Source organism: Macaca thibetana, chromosome 2 (genome assembly GCF_024542745.1).
Source record: "Macaca thibetana thibetana isolate TM-01 chromosome 2, ASM2454274v1, whole genome shotgun sequence".
Lineage (NCBI taxonomy): Eukaryota > Metazoa > Chordata > Mammalia > Primates > Cercopithecidae > Macaca > Macaca thibetana.
The window spans coordinates 84,566,854-84,592,631 of NC_065579.1; the positions used below are offsets into that span (position 1 = coordinate 84,566,854).

The following is a 25,778-nucleotide window of genomic DNA, read 5'->3' on the forward strand; positions in this document are numbered from 1 at the left end:
TTTGAAAGCTATGAAGTGACAATAACAGTTGTCATTCTAGAAACATTCTACAAAAATTTATTGAGGGTCTACTGGGTGCCAGGAACTGTTCTAGGTGCTGGGGATATAGCAGTGCATAAAACAAAGTTCTTCCCTCATTGAGCCTATAAAACATAGAAACAAGTAGCAATAATAACTTTAACATTGTTTTAATTAAGGATTAAGAGGCCTGTAAAACACAATATACGGGAGGAACATTATGTGGCTTATTAAGCATGCCACACACATTGTCATTTCTTTATGAAGTCCAATTTAGATGCAAAAATCATTACAAAGGTGTGGCTTTGTTTTCATCACTGCTGCTCACTTCAACTCACCTGGGAGACAGGGACAATGACTGAATGAACTGTGAAGAAGGTGGAAGACCAATTGTCCTTGTGTTGGGTAGCAACAGGTTGAAGGGAAGACCAAATCACCTTACTCCTTGCTGCCATTAACTCTCTCCTCAGGGATTGAAGGCTGATTGGGAAAGACAGATCTCGGTAAAGGGTCAAATGGGAACTAGGCAAAAGTCAGAACTTAACTATGTATTTTTAATAAGGCCCAGCAAGTTTCCCTGAGGTCCAACAATTTGGCAGAGTTCCAGAATCCTTTCTGTGTTTCTGTGTTTGTTCCAAGCTGTGAGACTAAAGCACTCCCTGCCTGTCCTCTGCAGCTCATCTTCGACGATACAGGATGGCTGCCAGGAAAATTCATCCTAAAGCTTTCTGTGCTGTGTTCTTTCCAACTACCTGCTTCCAAAGGAGAACTATCTGTTAGTTCTCAAGCACAAGTACCACTTAAGATCCTGAAGCCCATTTGGATGTGATTATTTTCCAGTTATTAGCTTAATCAGAAGAACTGTGAGCACAAATAACTGCTCTGTGTATCCTCAGAGAACAAAAGGACATAAGCATTAAATTGTGGCATAAGTAACTTGTTTTTAGAAATATTTTTAAAATGTAATTATTACAATGCCTGGCTACAGTGGACTGTGGGGAGGGGTTGAACTCAGTAAACACTGTAACAAGGACTGCATCTCTCAACTTGAACCCCGGATTGTTTGATTAGACACAAAGTCAACAGGCTAGGATGAAAAACTTTCTGAACCAATACTCAAATTATTTCTTTTATTTTTTAATTTCCCTTTTATTTACTAGTCTCTCAAGGAGTGGAGGAAGTAAGGAAAGGAAATGACAAAGATAATATCCAGGCAAGTACGAGAGTCTTCCTGTACTAACTATAGTCTAGGCAAAACTTTGTCACCAGTGAAACTATTGGCAAGTCTCAAGGAAAAGACATTAATGTGACTTTCCAAGGCCAACCTGCTAGGGTACATACTGGGCAGGGAGAGGGAAGGAGGTTTAAATGTGTGGAATTACTGTTAAAGGAATGGAAGCCAAAAGTGCTTCAGCCACCCTAGCATCAGTTACACTATCTTATACTTTGGACCAAAAGAATATTAGCTGTATACATACAACCAGATAGAGTTAAGAATGTGTGTGTGTATATATAATATACAGTTATATCTAGAAATATGTGTGTGTTTGTGTGTGTATGCATGTGTAAAATGCTGTATCTAGGATTAAAGATATAGATATAAATCTAGATAGATCTAGCTGTGCACATTGACCTAGTGGTGAGGAGGGGAGCAAATATGGAAGACGTTCTAAGGTTTTTATTTTAACATTTTGGCTTGTATTAATAGCCTACAATGTCTATGCTTTACTTTTTCTTCTTTAAGAGCAGAAGGAAGGTGGTTTGTCTCTCAGACCACACTAAAGAATTGGAGAGCATCCTGTGTACCAAGCTTTTGGTGGTAGTGGACTTGGGAAAAGCCCACCACTAGCTCAGTTTCTTATGCTCTGGGAAAAGCTCTCAGGAAGTAATCTCTTCCTCCTATATACCCCGCCTCTTTCCCCGCTTCTGTAGGCCTAACCCAGAGTTAGAGTCTGGGGACAGACCTGGCTGGAGCCTGGAACAGGGTCCCCACTGCTTCCACTGTGCAGAACAAAAAGGGCACTGCAGGGACACTCAGTGATGCCAGAGGAATTGACCAAACCCACCAAAAGCTGCCCTGACCTTCTCTTAACAAACAGTCTGGAGTGAGCAATATCCCTGTCTTCAAAATAACTTTTAAAATGCATAACAGAAAGAAGGCAAGTGTGCACAGAATAAAAACCAGCTAAAGGAGAAATGACATAGCGCTGGCTCAAACATTGTGTGAACCAGTTGCAGAAAGAGAATTCCAATATATTTCTTATGTATTTCACACACATTAAAAGGAGGGCTGGAAGGACATTACACAGATTATAAATTCCACTTGTCATTGGTCTATATAAATGAGAAATAAATAGTTGTGTCAGCATTTTTGTCCATGAATACAAAAAAGGGTTTCAATCCTTTGATCTCTAATTCTCACAACTCTCTGTTGAGCAGCTGAGAGAGGTGTTAAGAGAAGTAAAAGCGGCCGGGCGCGGTGGCTCAAGCCTGTAATCCCAGCACTTTGGGAGGCCGAGACGGGCAGATCACGAGGCCAGGAGATCGAGAGACGATCCCGGCTAACACGGTGAAACCCCGTCTCTACTAAAAAATACAAAAAAACTAGCCGGGCGAGGTGGCGGGCGCCTGTAGTCCCAGCTACTCGGGAGGCTGAGGCATGAGAACGGCGTAAACCCGGGAGGCGGAGCTTGCAGTGAGCTGAGATCCGGCCACTGCACTCCAGCCTGGGCGACAGAGCAAGACTCCGTCTCAAAAAAAAAAAAAAAAAAAAAAAAGAGAAGTAAAAGCAACTTTTTCAAGTCACATACAGTTCAACTAGTTTAAAACAAAAGTCTATCAAACACAAATCCCATACACATTCTCCTCAACACACAATTTCTCCAAAAGAAAGCTACTGCTTTATGTAAACAAAGTGAAAATTATGATGATGATGCAATTAAATGTAATTTTGGCTATTATTTATAGCTAAACAGAGTAACTTCCAGAGTAGCTCAAGTTTTGTCCTCTGTGGCAGAGACACAGGGCAGAACTGAAGCAAGACTCTACATAGAGACTGGGGAAAAGTAATGTTCAGCAACCTTACAAAGTGTAAGGTAGAAAATAAAGCAAATTATTTTGTTAAAAAAATAACAAAATTATCTATATTCCCACATTCAGAAATAACTACTCTTTACATTTTGATTTATTTCCTTCTAGCTTTTTAAAATGTGAATGTTTTCTTTGTTCGCAATTAGGCTCTTACTATACTAACTGATTTTTGTGTTTGCTTTAAAAGTTTTAAAGATAACACAGGCAAAAACAGTGAAAAACTAAATGCTTTCAACAAATGACGGTACTCATTTATAAATAATAAAACAGATCTGTATGAAGTGACTTGTAAAGTCGTCTAGGACATGTAGTGAAGTGGAAAAAGCAAAATACTGAACAACATGGAGTGTAAGATCTCATTAAAACGAAAAGAAAGTCTATGTGGCTATGTGCATGCATGTATAAGTGTACATGTATTACCCTCTCCCCATATATGTTTGTGTGGACATAGAAAGAAAGACTAGAACATCGGTTGTCTCTGTTATAGTAAGTATATGTGCCATGAACTGAATGTATATGCCCACCATAAAATTCATTTGTTGAGACTCTAACTCCAGTGTGGTCATATTTGGAGTAAGAAAATAATTAAGTTTACATGACGTCATAAGTGTGGGGTCCTGATTTGATAGGATTAGTGTCCTCATAAGAAGAGAAACCAGAGAACTCGCCCTCTTCCTCTCTCCTTGTGCATATACCAAGGAAGTATTCTGTGAAAACACACGGAAAGGGCAGCCATTGACAAGGCAGGAAGAAAGCCCTCATCAGAAATTGAGCCCTGCCAGAACCTTGATCTTGGACTGTCTATCTTCTAGATCTGTGAGAAAATAAATTTCTGTTGTTTAAGCCACCCAGTCTACAGAATTTTGTTAAACAGCTCAAACAGACTAAGACAATATACTTCCTTTGAAATACAAAAATAAAGAACAACTATTTTTTAAAAACAATCCAGACATTTTGGGGAAAAAGAAATGAAAAATCTTACCCTAAATTTCGCTCTTCTAGGATCAGTCACCGTTAACAGGTACAGAACCTTCTAGTCTTTCCTCTGTGTATACAAACATATTTTTTCTTTTATCACCATGAGACCATACTCTTCATACCATTTTAACATTTGCTGTAAGAAAAAAAAAATTATCACAGCTTTCCATTCTTTTAATATTCTTGTCTAACATTATTTTTATATGTTCTATATACAGAGAAGCATATAGAACGGTGCTTTGGCTTGAATGTGTCCCCAAAACAGTGTGTGTTGGAAATTTAATCCCCAAGTGCAACATCATTGAGAGGCGAGGCCTAATGGAAACTATTTAGGTCATGAGAGCTCCACACTCATGAATGGATTAATGCCAATTATAAAATAGCTTGAGGCTGAGGGTTCAATCTCTTGCTCTTTCTCATCCTCTTTTCACCCTTCCACCATGGGCTGATGCAGCAAGAAGGCCCTTGCCAAAAGCAGACCCTTCAATCATGGACCTCCCAGAACCATGAGCCACTAAATTTCTGTTCATTGTGGATTACCCAGTCTCAGGTATTCTGTTATAGCAACACAAAGTGGACTAAGACAGATGGATATACTATAGCTTGTTTTAAATAGAAAGAAGAGACTATTATTTTGCTGGTCACAACAGTTCTATTTCCCACCCTCCTGCAACTTTTCTAGACCTTACCCTGATTTCCCTCCCTCTAAGTGACCAGTGATGAGCTATAGGACAATGTCATAAGCAGCCACCAAAAGAAAATCATTCACTGTATGAATCTTCTTTTTTTTTATTTTCATTTATTTTTTTTTTTTGAGATGGAGACTCGCTCTGTCGCCCAGGCTGGAGTGCAGTGGCCGGATCTCAGCTCACTGCAAGCTCCGCCTCCCGGGTTCACGCCATTCTCCCGCCTCAGCCTCCCGAGTAGCTGGGACTACAGGCGCCCGCCACCTCGCCCAGCTAGTTTTTTGTATATTTTAGTAGAGACGGGGGTTTCACCGTGTTAGCCAGGATGGTCTTGATCTCCTGACCTCGTGATCCGCCCGTCTCGGCCTCCCAAAGTGGAATCTTCTTGATAACATGCTAGTGGTTGCAGATCTCTTTCATAGAATATCCTTCTATACATTTGTCAAATAAAAACAAATCTGGACTTAGTAAGAAGAGACTTTATTCAAAAAGATTATTGTAAGGGGAGATTACTGTAAGGAAACTATTGCAATAGGGGGAGGAGGACTATTGTAACAGGAAGAATGCTCTGACCATGAGATCTGCAAGCATCTCAAAAGTTAGGCCAAAAAAAAAAAAAAGATTTTTTTCTTTTTCAGAGAGGAATAAACAAAGCTAGGAAGAGCCAGGTATGGGAAAGTAGAATAAAAGATGGTGCAATCAGATAGTATATGAGAGAATGTCTGACCTCGAGATCAGCTTATTCTAAAGGGGCATTGTATGCTAGCCCAGGCTGAGGGTGGGCCAAAGTTCAGGGTCCTGGAGAAAGGAAAGAAGCTTAACCAAAGTTTGAATACCAAGAATTTTGTTCCAATTGATCAATGGGACAAGCAGTTTAGCTTATCATTTATGAGGCTAAAAAAAGAAATTTTGAGGATCTATGTCAGGCCTTGTTATAAGTAAACAAAGGAGGCATCTGTAAGTCTTTTTATATTATTATTATTTCTTTAAACAGAGTCTCGCTCTGTCACCCAGGCTGGAGTGCCGTGGCACAATCTTGGCTTACTGCAACCTCCACCTCCCTGGTTCAAGCAATTGTTGTGCCTCAGCCTCCCCACCACACCCAGATCACTTTTGTATTTTTAGTAGAGACGGGGTTTCACCATGTTGGCCAGGCTGGTCTCGAACTCCTGACCTCAAACGATCCACCCACCTCAGCCTCCCAAAGTGCTGGGATTATAGGCGTGAGCCACCATGCCTGGCCTCTGTAAGTCTTATTAAGTCATTTTCCAGAACACAAAGAGTGGGGGGATTTCTTACCCTTTACTGTTTTTCTGGCTCAGGTGAAAGTAAACATTGTGAAATTTTGCAAATAAGGTTAAAGTTAGTTACTGGGTACCCTCAGTATTGTGTTGGGCATATTCCATAAATATGTTATAACAATCCCATAAACTACATGCCATAGTCAGTCCTCATTTTCATAAATAGAAACTAGCTCAAGGAGGTAACATTCTCAATGTCACAAGACTAATGAGTGAACACAGAATTTACTGAAACTCAATTATCTGTAATTCACTCAGTTCTCAACACTGTACTGCTTTCATGAAAGCTACATGGAAAATATTTGTAACTGGAAAGTTGGTAGGTTCCTTGGTTATCTTTAAAGGGTAAATGTAAACCATCAAATTATCTTGGAGTTTATATAGTCTAAGTGGAAGGTGACTTGGAGAAATGAAACTTATGTGATAGAAAAAAATACAGATTTTCACATCAAACTACCTGGCTGTGAGTCCTAGCTGCATCATTTCCTGAGGAAGAAATTTTGGGTGAGTTACTTAATTTAGTTGAGTCTCAGCTTCTCCACCTTTGTGGGGAAGAAGTTATAACAATATCTGCCTCACAGAAGTGTTTCAAGATTTCTCTAATTTGTTCAAGTATATTTCCTGCTTTGCAAATTACAAAACACCAGTACAAAATTAGTGAGTTACCCTGTATTTTCCTTCCTGATTATTGACCAACCAGACTTCAGGGGGTGCTATTAACAAGATTAAAGCTCATTGAAGTTAGCTAGAATGTTCTATAGAGTTGTTGACATGTTAAGTTGAAGCTGTTATTTACTTCTACAGATGAATATGTAGAACATTTCTAACAGGAGAATGATCCAGAGCTAATAATTTAAACCTGATAGGGTCACCTGAAATTGCGGTGCTTCATATGCAGAAGATGTGTGAAACAATTGGATAAAAAGAAACAGGGAAGCTTACAGAACACTTGACCAATAACACTGTGTATAAAAGCTAGGAGTGCTTTACTGAGATAGTGAAAAGATATGCCTCTAGTCATAATATAGCAATGCACTCAACCCTCATTACACAGTGCTGCCTACAAATGTTGTTAGAGTTTATTCTAACTCTGTTTCCATTATAATAAAGCCCCACTTTTGAGGATTTGTAATTCTGCCAAAATAATTTGCTACAGGAGTGTTTCAAAAGACCTTTTTTATAACACTTTGAATAAACCCCAACATTAGAAATTCTAAACAATAAAGACACTGCCACTTCTAAAGCAGTTGTTGATGGATGAGTGTTAAATTTTTGGTCACGTGGGCTTTATTTCTATTATATGAAGTTCTTCTAGATCACATCTTACTTTAGTTAATAGGCACTAATAGGAAATGGAGGGCTTCAAAACAGGTTTCTTTGGTACACTTTTTATTAAGAGAATGAACAAAAAAGGCATTTGAATATAAAGAAAAAAAGCATGTTTGCTAGGAAGTCAATCTAGCCCTGAAAATTTAGATTTACAAAATATGAAAATTTTACTTTGCCTAAACCATATAATAAAAGCCATGTGCCTAGGGAAGTTCATTAAATTTTTTAAAGTACTAAGGGAATGATGGGAAATACTGTAATAGATCGCTTAATCCAGGATTTTCAAACTTTGTTACCAGGAACATCAGATGTTAACAGTTGGCCCACGCCCAAACAAAAAAAAACTAAAGAAAATAAACAGGCCAGGTGCAGTGGCTCACGCCTATAATCCCAGCACTTTGGAAGGCCAAGGTAGAAGGATCACCTGAGGTCAGGAGTTCGAGACCAGCCTGGCCAACATGGCAAACCGTGTCTCTACTGAAAATAACAAAAATTGGCCAGCCATGATGACATGCACCTGTAAGCCTAGCTACTCAGGAGGCTGAGGCAGGAGAATCACCTGAACCCAGGAGGCAGAGATGGCAATGAGCCGAGATCGTGCCACTGCACTCTAGCCTGGGTGACAGAGTGGGACCCTGACTCAAAAAGATAAATAAACGAATAAGCAATAAACAATGAAATGAATTCTCTTAGTTACATAAATTTGGCTGCAAAAAAATAAGCCCTCTTTGGAAAGCCAGAGAGCAATAGCATATTGAAAAGTTAGAGAGCATCAGCATATTAAAAATCCTGAGAAATACATTTAACCTTGTTTAATATGTTTATGTCAGTATTTCCCACATTCATTTTTACTATATGGCTTTTTTTTTTTTTTTTACAATCAACCACTGTTAATCACCAAACATCAAGAATCAGTAATTTAATCTACAGAGTAGAGATTCTCTTTGACTGCTGAGAGATCATTCACTGTATCAGAATCCCCTGTTAACAATACAAATTCCAGGATCCCAACCCCAGACTCACTCACTCAGCCTAAGGAGTAAGAGCCCATTCTGCATAGTGACACTCTCCCCATCCCTGGGATTATTATGCACATGAAGCATGGCAGCCACTGACCTGTTATCCAATAGGATATCCCAAAGGTGTAAAATTGGTGGGTGCTGTTTTCTGGGATAGAATGGACACATTTTTTAAAGATAAAAATATATTTTACTAGGAGCCATTCTGTAGAGGACATATAGTCAAGTAAGTGTAATGCAAAAGGTGTTCTGCAAAGTGACTTGACAGAAACATAGAAAGGCCTCTGGTTGAAAAATCTCTTGTCATCAGTCATGACAGTCAAAGTTTCAATATCAGAAATTCCGTTGTTCTTGGAAGTGAAAATTGAAATAACTTTTCTTAAAAGCTATTGTAAATTACATGGCAAGGGACTCAAAAATATAAAATGGCTTTAACTTAGTGATCCTACTTCTGGGAAAAAAAACACTTAAATTCAGAAAAAAACTTTTTGTACAAAGAAGTTAATTGTAAACTTATAATAGGGAACCTAAACCTCTGACAGTGTGTAATAAATTAGTGTATATTCATATAATGTAGTATTAGGTATTTATACTAAAATTTATAATAGCACAAAAAACACATTGTAATGCTAATTTTAAAAGCAAAGATAGTAGTCATGAATAGGAATTAGGGAGAGGAGAAAAGGAGGCAAATCATCTTTTAGTTTTAACTTTTAAACTGTTAGGATTTTTTGTTACAAACAACATGCATCATTTTGACAATTTTTTAAAAAGTGAGATTAAAAACAGTCTTAAGAATATAAAAAAAATACACCAAAACTTAATAGTGCTGATATGTAAGGAATAAGATTTGGGGTAATTTTAATATTTGTTTTCAATCTTATGTTTTCCAAATTCTTTCTTATAAATGTGTACTCCTCATATAAACATAATCTGAGCATTATTCTTTTAAAATTCTACCAGTTTGAGATAGATTACATTACAAATGGGACTAGAAATTGGCAAAGCACTTTCTGAAGACATCTGACATGAAAATAAATTCCTTTCATAAATATAAAACATAACATAAATCATAAACATAAACATAAATCATATACATAAAATAAATTTCATTTTTAAAAATTTACTGGGAAGTGTTCAGCAGAGAAGTAACCTTATCTAGGCCAGACATGGTAGCTCAAGCCTATAATCCTAGCACTTTGGGAAACTGAGGTGGGCAGATCACTTGAGGCCAGGAGTTCAAGACCAGCCTAGCCAATATGGCAAAACCCCATCTCTACTAAAAACACACACACACACACGCAAAAATTAGCCGAGCTTGGTGGCACAGGCATGTAATCCCACCTACTCAGGAGGCTGAGGCAGGAGAATTGCTTCAACCCGGGACACAAAGGTTGCAGTGAGCCCAGATGGTGCCACTGCACTCCAGCCTGGGCAACAGTTTGAGCCTCTGTCTCACAAAAAAAAAAAGTAATTTAAAAAAGAGTAAAAAAAGAAGTAGCCTTATTTAGTGCACTGTGCAGTAATTGGCCCTCTAAAAGAATGAACACTGTTTGGAATCTCTTCCAGAAAACTATAAATGGAAAATTGGATGCAATTCCTAAAGCTTGAGAGCCTAAAGGAGGGACCATGAGAACCGGGTCTTGTACCTGTGAGGAGAGAACGCACAGGGCAGTAGATGCTGTTATCTCTGAGAGTATGCATTAGGGCTGATTCCAGAAAAGCTGCATACTAGGGCTTGACGCGGTGGCTCATGCTTGCAATCCCAGCACTTTGGGAGGCCAAGGCGGGTGGATCACTTGAGCTCAGGAAGTTCGAGACCAGCCTTGCCAACATGGTGAAACCCCGTCTCTTCCAAAAATACAAAAAATTAGCTGGGCATGGTGGTGGGTGCCTGTAAACCCAGCTACTCGGGAGGCTGAGGCAGGAGAATTGCTTGAACCCGGGAGGCGAAGGTTACAGTAAGTCAAGATTGTGTCACTGCACTCCAGCCTGGGTGACAGAGTGAGGGGAATAAAGAAAAGAAAGAAGGAGGAAGGAAGGAGGGAGGGAGGGAGAGAGGGAGGGAAGGAAGGAGGGAGGGAAGGAAGGAAGGAAGGAAGGAAGGAAGGAAGGAAGGAAGGAAGGAAGGAAGGAAGGAAGGAAGGAGGAAGGAAGGAGAAGGGGAAGGAAAGAAAGAAAGAAGGAAAGGAAAGGAAAGGAAGAGAAAGAAAGGAAGAGAAAGAAAGGAAAAGAAGAAAGAGAGCGAGGGAAGGAAAGAAGGAAGGAAAGAAGGAAGGAAGGAAGGAAGGAAGGAAGGAAGGAAGAAATTAGAGTCAACAGGCTTTTTTTTTTTTTTTGTAACTGCTGCTGAAACCAACTGACAGGAATAGGAAGCAAAGGCAGAACAGGAAGCAAACCAAGAAAAGTCAAGTCCCATCTTCCTCCTCCAGTTTTCCTATTTCCCACTAGCACTGCCTACTGGCAGAGCCTAACAGGAAAGCATTTGATCCAGCAGAAATGTAACTGCAGAGTCTTCAGCCCTAGTATCACAAAGCGAAGAAGGGAAGGTTTGGAGCTGAATGACAACAGCTTAATAGTAAGCATGCACAATATGTTATATAAAACAGGCAACTTGAAAATGATTCAAAAACCCAACTATGTCAACCTTTTGTCTTAGGAGTCCAATAATGGAGAAATCTTTCCCTAGCTTTCTACAGTCTTTCCTGTATTTAACACACAATGAAACAATCAGATACTTTCCAAAAAAATTTGATGTCTTAACCACTTGTCAAAAAGTAAAAAGAGGTAAAATTAATTTCAATAATATATATCATTTAACCCGATATATATAAAATATTGCAATTTTGATATATGATCAATATAAAAAATGAGATATTTTACATTTTTTCCTTGTACTAAATTTTTGAATTCAGTATATTTTACACTTATGCCACATCTAATTTGTTCTAGCCATATTTCCAGTTCTCCATGTCACATGTAGCTTGTGACTAACTTACTAGACAACATAGTACTAAAGGATGAGTTTCATCCAACCAAGAGATGACTGAAAAAATATCAGCAAAAACTGAGTGTCTGTGTGTGTGTGTGTGTGTGTGTGTGTGTATGTATAATTATGGCATATTACAAACAAAAAATGAGGACAAAGGAGGAATAATGTACAAATACTATATATTGTGAAAATATTTAATTATTACAAAAATGGGAGAAAAAGAGAGGGAAAGAGACAAAATTTCTATGCAGAAGGGTCTTTTGATCTCAGCTTTAACATTTTATGTCAGATAATTCTTTGTTTTGAGAGTTGTCCTGTTTATTATAAGACATTTAGGAGCATCTCCAACCTCTACCCATTAGATGCCAGTAATATCCCCTCAGTGTGACTACCAAAAATGTCTCCATTGCCAAATGCTTCCTGTGGGGCAAAATCACCCCAGTTGAGAATCTCTGTTGTATAGGTAATAGGTAGAAGAGTTAAAGGAGACTATTAAAACCTAATAAATCAGACATTAAAAAATTACATGCAGAAATAGAGGTGAATAGGTACTGTAACAGATAGTACAAAGTACAAAGTACAAAGGTAATCACCAAAACAAAAATAAATATCTTCATAGATACTGAAAGTAAATATAAAGGAGCAAAGAACACACATCTCATAGAGAAACAAAGCAAACATTGTACGACACAAATAATTATGTATATATTATATCAAAATTGAAAGCAAACATACCAGTCACGTCAATAAATGTAAATAGGCTGAACTCCCCTACTAAAAGGAAAATATTTTCAATTTGGCTCACAAAGCAATTGCTGTATATAAAAATCACATTAAGACAAAATGATTCAGAACTAATAAAAGGATGGATAAATGTACCAGGCAAATGGAAACAATAAGAAATCTATAGTAGCAACTATGATATCAGAACTCAAGCCAAGAAAGCAGTATACATAACAAAGAAGAGAATGTTTACATGCTAAAAGCCAAAATTCACAAGAATATATGTTATAAATTTCTTATAATTTGTATTCTTATAACCAAATAATATAGCAATCACTTTTATAAAGCAAAAGCTATAGAGATGCAATGAGACAGAGATTAAAACACTAATAATAGAAGACTAACAACTATTATCAACATAAGGCACATCAAGTACTGTCCTATCAGTATGGATATAGAAGACCTAAACAACACAGTCAGTAAGTTTTGTCTGATGGCTATATATCAAAATTTGTGCACTGATTAGAGAGAATAGCATTTTCTCAAATGCTTATTAAACACTACAAAATTAATTCAATATTAAGCCACAAAGAAAACATCAGTAGCTTCTATAAAGTAGACATATTAAAGCAATAATCCATGATCACAAAAACAAATTAGAAATTACTAATCAGGTAAAAAAAAAAAAAAAAAGGAAGATCCTTTCACCTGGAACTTTAAAAAGAAACACCTATTTAGCAACTCTTGGGTAAAAGAGAAAATATAATCCAAAATTACAGAATGTTTAAAAAAATAATAAAAACGAAAACACTTCATAGCATAATTTGTTTGAACACATTTACAGTAGCAACCAGAGGAATTCATAGCACTAAACACTTAAGAATAGAAGAATGAAAATAAGTAAGTTATATTTCCAACTCACAAATGAGGTAGAAAAAGCAACAAAATAAACCAAAAGAATTTATAAACAGGAAAATCAGGAAGGTATGCAAAAATTCCTAGGTGGAGAATAGAAAAACAGTAGAACTAATTAATATATCCAAATCCTGCCTCTTGAGAAAAAATGAACAAAACAAATTGCTAGTTCTCATGGTAGAGAAAAATCATATATAAATATACAGTATAAGAAATTACAATGAGGGGCCAGGCACAGTGGCTCATGCCTGTAATCCCAGCACTTTGGGAGGCCAAGGCAGGCGGATCACTTGAGGTCAGGAGTTTGAGACCAACCTGGCCAACATGGTGAAACCCTGTCTACTAAAAATCAAAAATCAGTAGAGCATGGTGATGGGTGTCTGTAATCCCAGCTACTCAGGAGACTGAGACAGGAAAATTGCTTGAACCTGGGAGGTGGAGGTTGCAGTGAGATGGGATCATGCCACTGCACTCCAGTCTAGGTGACACAGTGAGACTCCATCTGGAAAAAAAAAAAAATTACAAGGAGGAAATAACTATTTAAATAAATAAAAAAAAAAAACTCATTAAGATGTTAATTTGCAGACCTGTATGCAAATAAATTTAAAAACCTAGAAAGGAATGATAATTGCTAGAGCAATATACATAACCAAAACTGATCCCAGCAGAGAGAGTAAAGGCTTGAATAAAACGATTTCTTTAAACAAAATAATGTTATCAAGGAACTATCCCGCCAAAAGCACTGGGCTAAGACAGTTTCACAGGGATTTTTTACCAAACCTTTAGAGAACAGAGACTACTAGTGCTCCATATATTGTTCCAGAGTAGGGGTCCCCAACCTCCAAGCCGTGGACCAGTATTGACCCATGGCCTGTTAGGAACTGGGCCACACAGCAGGAGGTGAATGACAGGCGAGTGAGCATTACTGCCTGAACTTCGCCTTCTGTCAGATCATCAGCAGCATTCACTTCTCATAGGAGTGCAAACCCTATGTGAACTCCACATGTGAGGGATATAGGTTGTTCTCCTCATGATAATCTAATGCCTGATGATCTGAGGTGGAACAGGTTCATCTGGAAACCATCTCCTTCAACTCCCAATGCCTAGTGTGGAAAAATTGTCTTCCACGAAATCAGTCCCTGGTGCCAAAACTGTTGGGGACTACTGTTCCAGAGCATTGAAAATGAGCTAACCTACTTACTTCTTTTAAAGAAAGAAGTAGAATATTGATAATTATATATAAAAGTACTAACAAATGAAAACTAAAGACCAGTGAATATCCATGCGAAAGTGCTAAGTAAAATGTTGGCCAGCAGTGTCCAAACCTAAGGAAGAAAATAACACACCATGATCAAGTATGATTTACCTCAGAAATACAAGGTGTATTCCACATTATTAAGTTCACCAATATAACAAGCTATCTTAATAGATCTGAGGGAAAAATGTGTTTATTGTTATAAATACTGAAGAACAACTTTGACAAATTCAACACTCATTTCTGACAAGAAAGTTACTCCAGAGAATAAAAATTGGTGGATATTTTCTTAACTACCTAAAATACATACACCTTAGCCTTAAAAATGTCTTAATGAGGAAGCACTTGAGGCATTTTCACTAAGATTCAGGAACAGGCAAGAAGGCCAAATATCTCCATTACTATTCAACTTTGTAGTAGAGGTATTAGTCAATGCACATAAACAAGATGAATCAACTGAAGGCATTAGAATTGTTAAAGACAAGTAAAACTACCTCTATTAAGTAGATGATATGCCAGTACACATAAAAACCCCCAGAAATTTAAAGGTAAAACTGGCCCAACAATGAAAGAATGAATAAGTCAGGACATAAAATTAACATTGAATAATCAACAGTCTTCATCTACACAAATAATAACCAGTTGGAGAAAATAATAGTAGACAAAATTCCAATAATGACACCAATGGAGAAAATTACATATTTAGAAATAAACTTAAGAAATGTGCAAGATTTGTGAGGAAAGTTTAAAATCAATCCTGAAAGTCACAAAAATAGATGAACAAAAAGGCATTTCCTCTTGTTGGATACTACAATGCAGCAGCATAAAGCTGTCAGTTCTCTCAAAGTGAATTTATTAATTTGATGAAATTCCATTAAATATAGTAATAGCTTATTTATGAAGCTAGATAAGTTGACAAAAAGGTTGATAGGGGTACTTTCAGTTTCAAATCTGACTTGTAAAGAGCTTGGAGATTGTCACACTGTGTTTACAAGAAAAAGCTGTACAAACTGAAAAATCAATTATTTTTCTTTAACCCATTAGAAAACTGAGGTTGTAAGGCAAACTGCTACCCCCAAATCTGGAGAAGCAAGTTCATCTAGAGAGACACAGCTGAGATCTACTTACCTGGAACAGAAGTCTCTGGGTCCATAAACTAGCAGGAACTTTCAAATGGTAGTTTTGATTAACTGCAGGAGAGTAACTATGAACTCCAATTAGAATGAGAAACTCCTGGGGACAGTAGTCTGGGGGTCTTGAATTCTGTGAGCTTTCCTTTTAGGAACTTTATCAGGTTCTCAAAGACAAGACTGAGAAAGACACCCTCATGACTCTGACACGGGGAGGGAAGAGTAATCATTGTGAAATACAGAAATATGCCCAGAGCTTTCTTTGTAACAAAGGTTTACTTGAAGGAAAAAAACATTGCCAGAGTCATGATGAAATCTTTCTTGGTCTAATCTGTGATAACCTGTGAGGTTCCTATCAATACAGCATTCCTCCCACTCCAGTAGCCTCTGGCTTTTCTGTCTCATCTAAAGGGGTTTAAAATAATGTTAAAAGGTGTCACGAATTACAGGCAATGAACTGGGAATGTCATAGCTAAAGAAGGGAGCAGGGATGAAAGGAGAGAAAAACAGGTGAAGGTCATAGCCCCAAAAGAGAGGACCACTAAAACACTGAGATTTAATTGGAATATTATAGAATGCTCCCATCCCTCCACACCTTACCACCATGCCACCACACAAACAAGATTACAGTACAATTACAATTGGATTATAGCTAACGGAGCAGCAAGATACAGACTCTGAAAAGTACTTAGGAAGTCCCAAAATCAAGAAGGGAGAAAAAACAAAAACAAGGGACATATTTGAAGCCTCTGATAACTATAGCTATAGGAAACATAAACATAGACCCACTCCTAGGCAGGTTAACATAAATTTTCACATTAAAGGCCCATTTACCTCAGTTCGTATTATCTGATACAACATGTCCAGCTTTTAAGACGTGACAAGGCAAAGAAAGGCAAAAGGCAAGAAAATAATCAGTCTGAAGAGACAAAGCAAGCATAAGAACCAGACTCAGATATGACACAGATGTTGGAATTATCAGACAGGGAATTTAAAATAATTATGATTAATATGTTATGCACTCTTGGGAGACAACATTCAAGAAAAGATGGGTTATTTAAGCAAAGGAATGGAAACTCTCAGACTCAAAGGGAAAGGTTAAAAGTAAAAAGCACTGTAACAGAAGTGAAGAGCATCTTGGATGGGCACATCAGGAGACTGGACACAACCAAGGAAAGTATCAGTGAGCTTGCAGATAGGTCAATAGAAACTTCCCAAATTTAAATGCAAAGAGAAAAGAGGAAAGAAAAAGCATAAAAACAGAATATGCAAGAACTGTGGGACAGTTCAAAAAGGTGTAAAATACATGTAGTATAGGAATAAAAGAAAATTATCAAACAAAATCATAATGATAGGGGTATGTCAACTGGACACAGGAGCCAACTGAAAGAGTCCTCAGGGGCCAAAGTTGAAACAATTTCAGCAGCAAAATAAAGAAATATCAGATTATAGCCCAAAATATAGAATAAATTTCCATGAGTCTATCCTGATATTTAAAAAATTGAATAAATATATGGGGAAGAATAGATAAATCTTTAGAGCAGAATTTCAAATAATTTATGTAGATACTCGATCTTCATGGAAGAGGAGCATAACTCCCCAATATTTAACTGTCGTCTATATATAGTGACTTCCTTATCAGGCGTAGTATGGAAACGGTAACCTCACAGTGGAGAAACATGACAAAAACTACCTCTGCCAAGTGTTCAATGTTCGCATCAACAGTGATGTCATGTTGACAATATATGGTAAGTATGTCACTTTCCATCTTTGGTTTTCCTCCCTCAAACCCAAACCCAATATAATCACGAGGAAAGCATCAAACAAATCCCAATTGTGAGATCTTCTATAAAATACCTGACCAAATATTCTTAAAAACTGTCAAGGTCACCAAAAAAACAAGGAAACTCTGAAAAACTACCACGGCCAAGTGGAGCCTAAGAAGATATGACAAATAAATATAATGTGATATCCAGGATGGAATCCTAGGACAGAAAACGAACATTAGGTCAAAACCAAAGAAATATGAATAAAGTATGAACTTCAGTTAATTACCAATAACAATAATACCTTATTATTATTGGTGCAATTATCATGACAAATATACTATCCTATTTTAAGATGTTAATAATAAAGGGAAACTGTGTGGAGTATATCGGGAATTTTCTGCACTATTTTTGAAATTTTTTATAAGTCTAAAACTACTCTAAAATAAAAAGTTTATCTAAAATAAAAAGTTCATATGGCCAGGCGCGGTGGCTCACGCCTGTAATCCCAGCACTTTAGGAGGCCGAGGCGGGTGGATCACCTGAGGTCGGGAGTTCAAGACCAGCCTGACCAACATGGAGAAACCCCATCTCTACTAAAAATACAAAAATTAGCCAGGCATGGTGGCGCATGCCTGTAATCCCAGCTACTCGAGAGGCTGAGGCAGTAGAATCGCTTGAACCCAGGAAGTGGAGGTTGCGGTGAGCTGAGATTGTGCCATTGCACTCCAGCCTGGGCAAAAAGAGCGAAACTCCATCTCAAAAAAAAAAAAAAAAAAAAAAAAAAAGGTTCATATGAAAAAACAAATATGCAAAAATTGTCAGGAAAACACTAAAAACAAATCTACAAGGGATACTAATCCTGTTTAGACTTAATCCTACATTAAAACATACTATAGACTACATATAGTTAAAGCAATGTGGTACTGATGCATAGTCTAACAGAAATTAAATAGAAAGCCCAGGAGAAGACACAAATATATGTAGAAATTAAATATATGATAAAGATGTCATCTCAAATCACTGGAACAAAGATTTAATAAATAGTGCTGGGTCAACTGATGAATCCTGTGGAAAAAATAAAATTAGATGCAGACTTCACATCAAATACAAGAATAAAATTCACAAATTATGAAATATAAATATTTTAAAATATAATTAGACAGAAGAAATGGAATTCACTAGAAGAAAGCATGCGTGAATTCCTCTTTAAATCTTATTGTTAAGAGAGGTTCCTATGACTCAAAATCCAGTGGCAATTTTTTACATTGAGAAATTTGAGTACAGATTTAAAAATAAACATTTTTTGCCAGGCATAGTGGCTCACGCCTGTAATTCCAGCACTTTGGGAGGCCAAGGTGTGTTGGGGACAGGCCCTCAAATCTGGCTATACACAGGCCCCAAAACTGGACATAAGCAGAATCTCTGCAGCACTGTGACATGCTCGTGATGGCTATGACGCCTATGCTGAAGGTTGTTGGTTTACCAGAATGAGGGCAAGGAATACCTGGCCCATCCAGGGCAGAAAACTGGCTTAAGGCATTCCTGAACCACAAACAATAGCAGGAGTGATCTGTGCCTTAAGGACATGTTCCTGCTGCAGATAACTAGCCAGACCCATCCCTTTGTTTCCCGTTTTAGTTAATCAATAATCTACAGAAACAATGCTTATCACTGGCTTACTGTCAATAAATATGTGGGTAAAACTCTGTTCAAGGCTCTCAGCTCTGAAGGCTGTCAGCCCCCTGATTCCCACTCCACACTCTATATTTCTGTGTGTGTGTGTCTTTAATTCCTCTTGCACTGCTGGGTTAGGGTCTCCACCACCGAGCTGGTCTCGGCAAAGGCAGCCAGATCACTTAAGGTCAGGAGTTCGAGACCAGCCTGGACCAACATGGTGAAACCCCGTCTCTACTAAAAATACAAAAATTAGCTGGGCATGGTAGTGGGTGCCTGTAATCCCAGCTACTCAGGAGGCTGAGGCAGGAGAATTGCTTGAGCCTGGGAGGTGGAGGTTGCAGTGAGCTGAGATTGTGTCACTGCGCTCCAGCCTGGGTGACAGAGCAGGGCTCCATCTCTAAATAAACAAAGAAACAAATAAATAAATAAATATTTAAAAATAAACCTTTTTATTGCAAGAAATACCATTAGTAACATCAAAGACAAACAATAAACTAGGGGAAGAAAGGGCACCTTCAGTCCACACTGGAGACTTTCTCTTCCCAGCAAAAAAAAAAAAAAAAAATTAAATTAAATTTTAAAAAGACAACTGACAAACTAGGAAAAAATACTTGCAACATTACTGTAATAGAGATATTCCTAAGAAACAAACAAAAAAAACTTTAAACATTTTAGAAAAATATTTAGAATAAAAGAACTCTCATGACTCAACAATAAAAACACAACCTAATTTTAAAAGCCATTTGAATAATACTTCATTAAAGAAGGGATATAGCCCAGGCACAGTAGCTCACACCTGTAATCCCAGCACTTTAGGAGGCCAACAAGGGCAGATCATTTGAGCCCAGAAGTTCAAGACCAATCTGGGCAACATGGCAAAACCCTCTCTCTACAAAAAAAAAATTACAAAAATTATCCAGGCTTGGTGTTAAATTTGCAAATTAAAAACGAAAATAAAGAAGATACACAGAGGGCAAATAAGTACATGACAAGATGTTAGACATCATTAATCATTGAGAAAATGTAAATTAAAACCACAAAGACATACTATACATTTGCTAGAATTGCTACAATTCAAAAGAATGACAGTATCAAGTCAAGACAGGGATGTAGAGCAACTGGATATCTCAAACATTATGAATGAGAATGCAAAATAATATAGTTCATGTGAAAAATAGTTTAACAGTACCTATAAAGTTAAATATATTATATGAACCAGCAATCTCATTTGTAACCATCCAAAATAAATAACAATATGTGACCACACAAAGACCTATGTGGAAATGTTTATGACAGCTTTATTCATAATAGCCAAAAACTAAAAACAGCAACATATAAACATACTGGTAAATGAAGAAACAAATCGTAGTACATCCCTGCAATGCAACACTACTCACCAGTAAAAACGAACAACCCACGAATACATGTAACATGTATGAATTTTAAAGCACTGTGTTAACTGAAAGAAGCCAGACACAAAAGGCTACATACTTTATTGCCAATTATATGACATTCTGGAAAGACAACAGCATATAGAGAGAAATGAGATTCATGGAAGCTGGGGGTAAAAAGAGGGGATTGTGCAAAGAGGCATGAGGAAATTTTTAACAATAAAAATCTGTTAAAATTTTTAAAAAGACAAAGGCTAGAATAACCTTTGTAATGTTGGAATAAATTTGAAAAATAAAACAGAGGTGGGGAGAGAAAAAGACAAATTAAGAGTTTCTTAGACACAGATCAGGGCAGGAGGGCAGATGGAAAAGAAGAGATACCTGATGACTAGAGGCTGAAAGAAGGTTCTTCGGAGAAGAGATGGTTCATGAAGCTTTTTCTGGAGAAATTCTGAGTTTTTGTGGGTAAAACTTTATTTTGTATCCCCAAAAATCTTCAGGAATAAAAGCAAATGTCTCATTGGCATTGGCTCTTTTGGATTTCTTGTGGATGCATTAAGGTTAGCTCCTGACTAAAACAGAGTTAGTTTATGCACATTAACATGGTTAGTCAATATCCTGCTTTTGTTTCAATGTCTCAGATCAAAAAGATCTTCAAGTCTAAGGTTGCTGAATTGGCCTGGCATTTTCAGCACGCATAATTCTGAAGAGAATGACCATTTTGAAAAGCTATAGTCTTTTATCCCCTTTTATATCAGGTTTATTTTATCAGAGAAATAAAAGTAGAGAGGTTTTACTCATTTCAGGGAACGCCTTAATAGTATTCTAATGTCTATTGTGATGATAAAAATGAAAAATTAGAGATAGGAGGAATTGCTAAGAGTGTTAACTACAGTGAAGACGGTTGAGACAAAGTGTACATGCAACAGATTTTGTTTTCAATTTTAGTTATTTTTCTTTTTTCCCCCTCACATTCACTTCATTTCTGGAAAGCAAGTCCTCTCCAAATCTGCTTGACACCAAGTCTTGAACACAGAATTACTTTCTTCTGTTTTATTAAAATACTGTTAGCACCTTTAATGCTAAAGTTTTTTTCTTGCTTCATTTGTAAACATAAATAAATACATAAAGTTATGTGTAATTGTATTAGTCCGTTTTCATGCTGCCGATAAAGACACACCTGAGACTGGGCAATTTACAAAAGAAAGAGGTTTAATTGGACTTACAGTTCTACATGGCTGGGGGAGCCTCACAATCATGGCAGAAGGCGAGGAGAAGCAAGTCACATCTTTTTTTTTTTTTTTTTTTTTTTTTTTTTTTGAGACGGAGTCTCGCTCTGTCGCCCAGGCTGGAGTGCAGTGGCGCAATCTCGGCTCACTGCAAGCTCCGCCTCCCGGGTTCACGCCGTTCTCCGGCCTCAGTCTCCCGAGTAGCTGGGACTACAGGCGCCCGCCACTGCGCCCGGCTAATTTTTTTCTATTTTTAGTAGAGACGGGGTTTCACCATGGTCTCGATCTCCTGACCTTGTGATCCGCCCGCCTCGGCCTTCCAAAGTGCTGGGATTACAGGCGTGAGCCACTGCGCCCGGCCGCAAGTCACATCTTACATGGATGGCTGCAGGCAAAGAGAGAGCTTGTGCAGGAAAACTCCCGCTTATAATAACCATCAGATCTTGTGAGACCTACTATCATGAGAACAGCATGGGAAAAACCTGCCCTCATGATTCAATTACCTCCCACCAGGTCCCTGCCACAACACATGGGAATTCAAGATGAGATTTGGGTGGGGACACAGCCAAATCATATCAGTAACTTTAGTAAATTTACAATTAATGTTTAGGCAAACTATACTTTTAATATTTCAAAATAAACATTTTTATTAACTCTAGTTTTGTACAAAATGATTACAAAGATATATACTAGATTATATAATTATATATAATACATAATAAATATATACTAGATAACATATATCTAGTATGTTATAAAACACACAGGTATATATTCCTTTGAAACATGTGTTATATAACTTAAATTATATCTACGCTTTCCTTTTTTATTTTGATGGAGGGTAAATCTTTCTTTTGATATTTATTGTCCAAAGGATATTATATTGCTTTACATTCTCAACCCTCTGAACCTCACCCCACTCTACCTTTTTCTCTCCAAATAGCCACATTGTCTTTGGATACATCAAAGAAATCTGGATATACCATAAAGCTGATAGATGAGGAACATAAATAAGAGGCTCCAGAAACATGGCACCATAAGATTAACACAGGGACCACCAGTGACCCTCAAAAATAAGACTTCTTTTTTAAATTAAGATTTCCATAACAATTATTATGTTATAAATAATTATATCAAAAACCATTTGAATTATTTTACTTATTTCTTTATTAATCCAATTTAATTTCATAACTCAATTACTTTAGAATGCTGATACTAGGAATTTGCAGTTGAAGAGATAGCACATTTCACCAAAAACAATCCGAGGCTTATGGTTTTTTACAAGCAAAGTTTTTGCATGAAATTTTATTAGTTCATTTTGTTGAATGTACCTTCTTGAATTTCAGGGGCCATTGGTCATGTGATAGAAAAATCTTTGACCATTGTGTTGTAGTCTTCATGAACAAATAATTTTATGTTTTTGTTAAGTATACTTATTGCTAAATGACATGATTTTATTTTTCTTTCCAGCTTTTATTTTAGGTTCTAGGATACATGTGCAGGTTTGTTATATGAGTAAGTTGCATGTCTCTGGTCTAGTGTACAAATTACTTTGTCACCCAGGTAGTGAGCACAATACCAAATAGGTAGCTTTTCAATTCTCTTCCACCTCCCATCCTCCACCCTCAGGTAGGCTCTGGTGTCTACTGTTCCTTTCTTTGTGTCCATGTGCACTCAATGTTTAGGTCCCACTAATAAGTGAGAACATGGAGTATTTGGTTTTCTGTTCTTGCGTTAATTTTTTTTAACTGGATTGTAGAGTGGAAAACACGTTTATTAACATTCAAACTCCCCTCATACAAGGCCATATAAAAATTGTATAAGTATTTTGATTATACATTAGTCTACATTTTCTACATAATTACAATGATGTATAATACAATTTAGCTTTTCATAATACATTGTTTCAAGACATCATTAGTTGTGTTAAACATAAGTCACTTACTTTCAAATCCAATACTTGAATAATTTCCTCTGTGCATAGTTTAGCAGGGCTAATTAGCATAAGATGCCATTTATTAAGAGCTACATGATCTGAGCGTTAACAGTTGCTGAAGTTTGGTATTTTTATGCAGCATTTTCTTTTTGCTTTGATAACAATACCACAAAACTCTTAAGGATACTGAAATTTAGTAAGTAAAGTTCAGAGACATTACTTTAGTTATTGAATCAAATCTCCACATAACACTATAGTAATTAAAACGTTTAAAAAAAAAAAAAAAAGTGTTGAAATCTGCACTGGTATAGACTGCTCCTGTCAGGATAAGACTCTTTGGAACAGAAAGGGAAAAGACTGCTTTGAGCTTCAATGTGCCGATAGGAGGAAAGACACTGAATTACCTTGTTGCCTCTCACTAATGATGGAAGGTCGGGTAAATGCCAGAACATATTCCAACTCAAAAACTCTAGGTAACTTTATGGAGGTAGAAGCTGCGTTATTTCATGCTAGGTAGCTGTAGCACTGACCTCACGTACAAAATGCAAAACACTTAAATACTGTGATCTAGGTCTTAATTGAAAGCTATACTGAAGACTTTTTGTTGTTGTTGTTGTTTTGGCTATACTTTCATTCCAAAAGAAGAGCTGAAATGATGCTTGAGTTACAGCACCAGTCTATTATTATCAGTGAAGAAGTACACTCTTGCAGATAAACACCAGATCAAAAGTCCTTTTTCAGCAATTTTATTAAATTGTAGAATACTAAAAAATAAGTTATTTCTATGGAAATCTTTGAAGGGAGTAAAAAAATCAAACTAAAGTATATACCTAAACATTTTAAAGGGAAATAAACCAATCATCTTCTGAAAGTCAAACAGTATTTGCTATGTTGTAATCCCATTCACTATTAGGCTGCAACTGGACCACAACATTATGTTCATTAGTTTCGTTTTCTTCATCACTATTGTTGGTATCTTCATTGTCATCTTCCTCATAGTCTAAAGATTTGGTCATGTTCTGATGCGAGCGGGATTCTGACAAAGCCCCAAATGACTGGGCACTGACAGAAGCTAAAAGTCTAACTAAAGGAGTATGTTCTGTCACTTCATTTTATTCTTGACTACCATCTGTGTCAGAGTCTGAATTGCCTTGAGAAGGAACTTTTTGCTTGCACACTGGACAGGTTTTTTTGGTTTTTAGTTAGTCAAGGGTCTACACACTTGCAGTGATAAGCATGGGAACAGGGAAGGATTCTGAGCTTGTCTCCCTCTTCCTGCTCATCTGAACAAATGGCACATACATCGTACTCATCTCCTTTTTTGAATTTATGTATAGGGAGTTTCTTAAGTTGATCTTTATGAAGTCTGTTTCTTCTAGCTCTATGTCTATCCTGGAAAAAATTTGTGATCCAATAGAAATGAAAGCATATTTCCATAAAACAAATGTCCATGTCAGCTTTATTTGTAATAGCCAAAAACATGAAAATGACTATAAAGATGAGACAGATGCCTACTATGGTAAGGAAGGCAATTAGGTAGCATTCCAAGGGAAGACTAAATTCTGGAATTAAGATAAGGTGGCCCCCTTTTTCATATGTGAATTCATCTTTCAGAGAATTAGCTGATGATTCACCAATAAAGACAGATGGAATGTCAGTTGTCTTTAGTACCTCAATGTCGTTGGATTCCATGCTAATGAGGTCAACAGAATCAACATCATGAACTATGGCTGCTTTGTATTCTGCTCTCTGTGCATTTAAAATCTTTGTATCAAAATTATAATCAAGTCTTCTGATTAACACAATGAAAGTGCCAGATGAATTATCTTTTACTGGTGGAGGCACTATGGGTTTACACGCATTCTCTGGTTTTGAGTTAATCAAAAAACCCTTTAAACTTTCAGCTGGAAGTCTATAACCAAATCTTGCAGGAAGGTCATCAAATGTCAGATGTATTTTCAAAGTTATATGCTAAAATGTCTGCTTCTACAGGCAGTAGGTTTAAGAATGCAAAGAGCTGGACAGTCAAGATGGTGTAGACTTGTGTGACTGACAACATAAGCATCCCTGTGGAGAGCAGCATCTTGTTGTAAAATCACCTGGAAGTCCAGCCCTCGCAACACAAACAGTCTTGCCGGCCACGTTGCAGGAGAAGTCCCTACCTTGACTTCATGACTGAATATCTGCACTGACCCCACAGCCCAGAGTAGGAGCAGGGATGACAACACTTCTTGTGTTAATTTGTTAGGAATAATGGCCTCTAGCTGCATCTTGCAAATGACATGATTTTGTTCTTTTTTATGGCTGTGTAGCATTCCATGGTGCTTATGTACCACATTT

General features: G+C 37.1%; 1 pseudogene; it reads right to left on the reverse strand.

Moving 5' to 3' along the window:
* Positions 1-24,310: 24,310 nt before the first annotated feature.
* LOC126948387 (E3 ubiquitin-protein ligase RNF13-like) lies at positions 24,311-25,521 on the reverse strand (annotated as a pseudogene).
* Between the last annotated feature and the right edge of the window lie 257 nt (positions 25,522-25,778).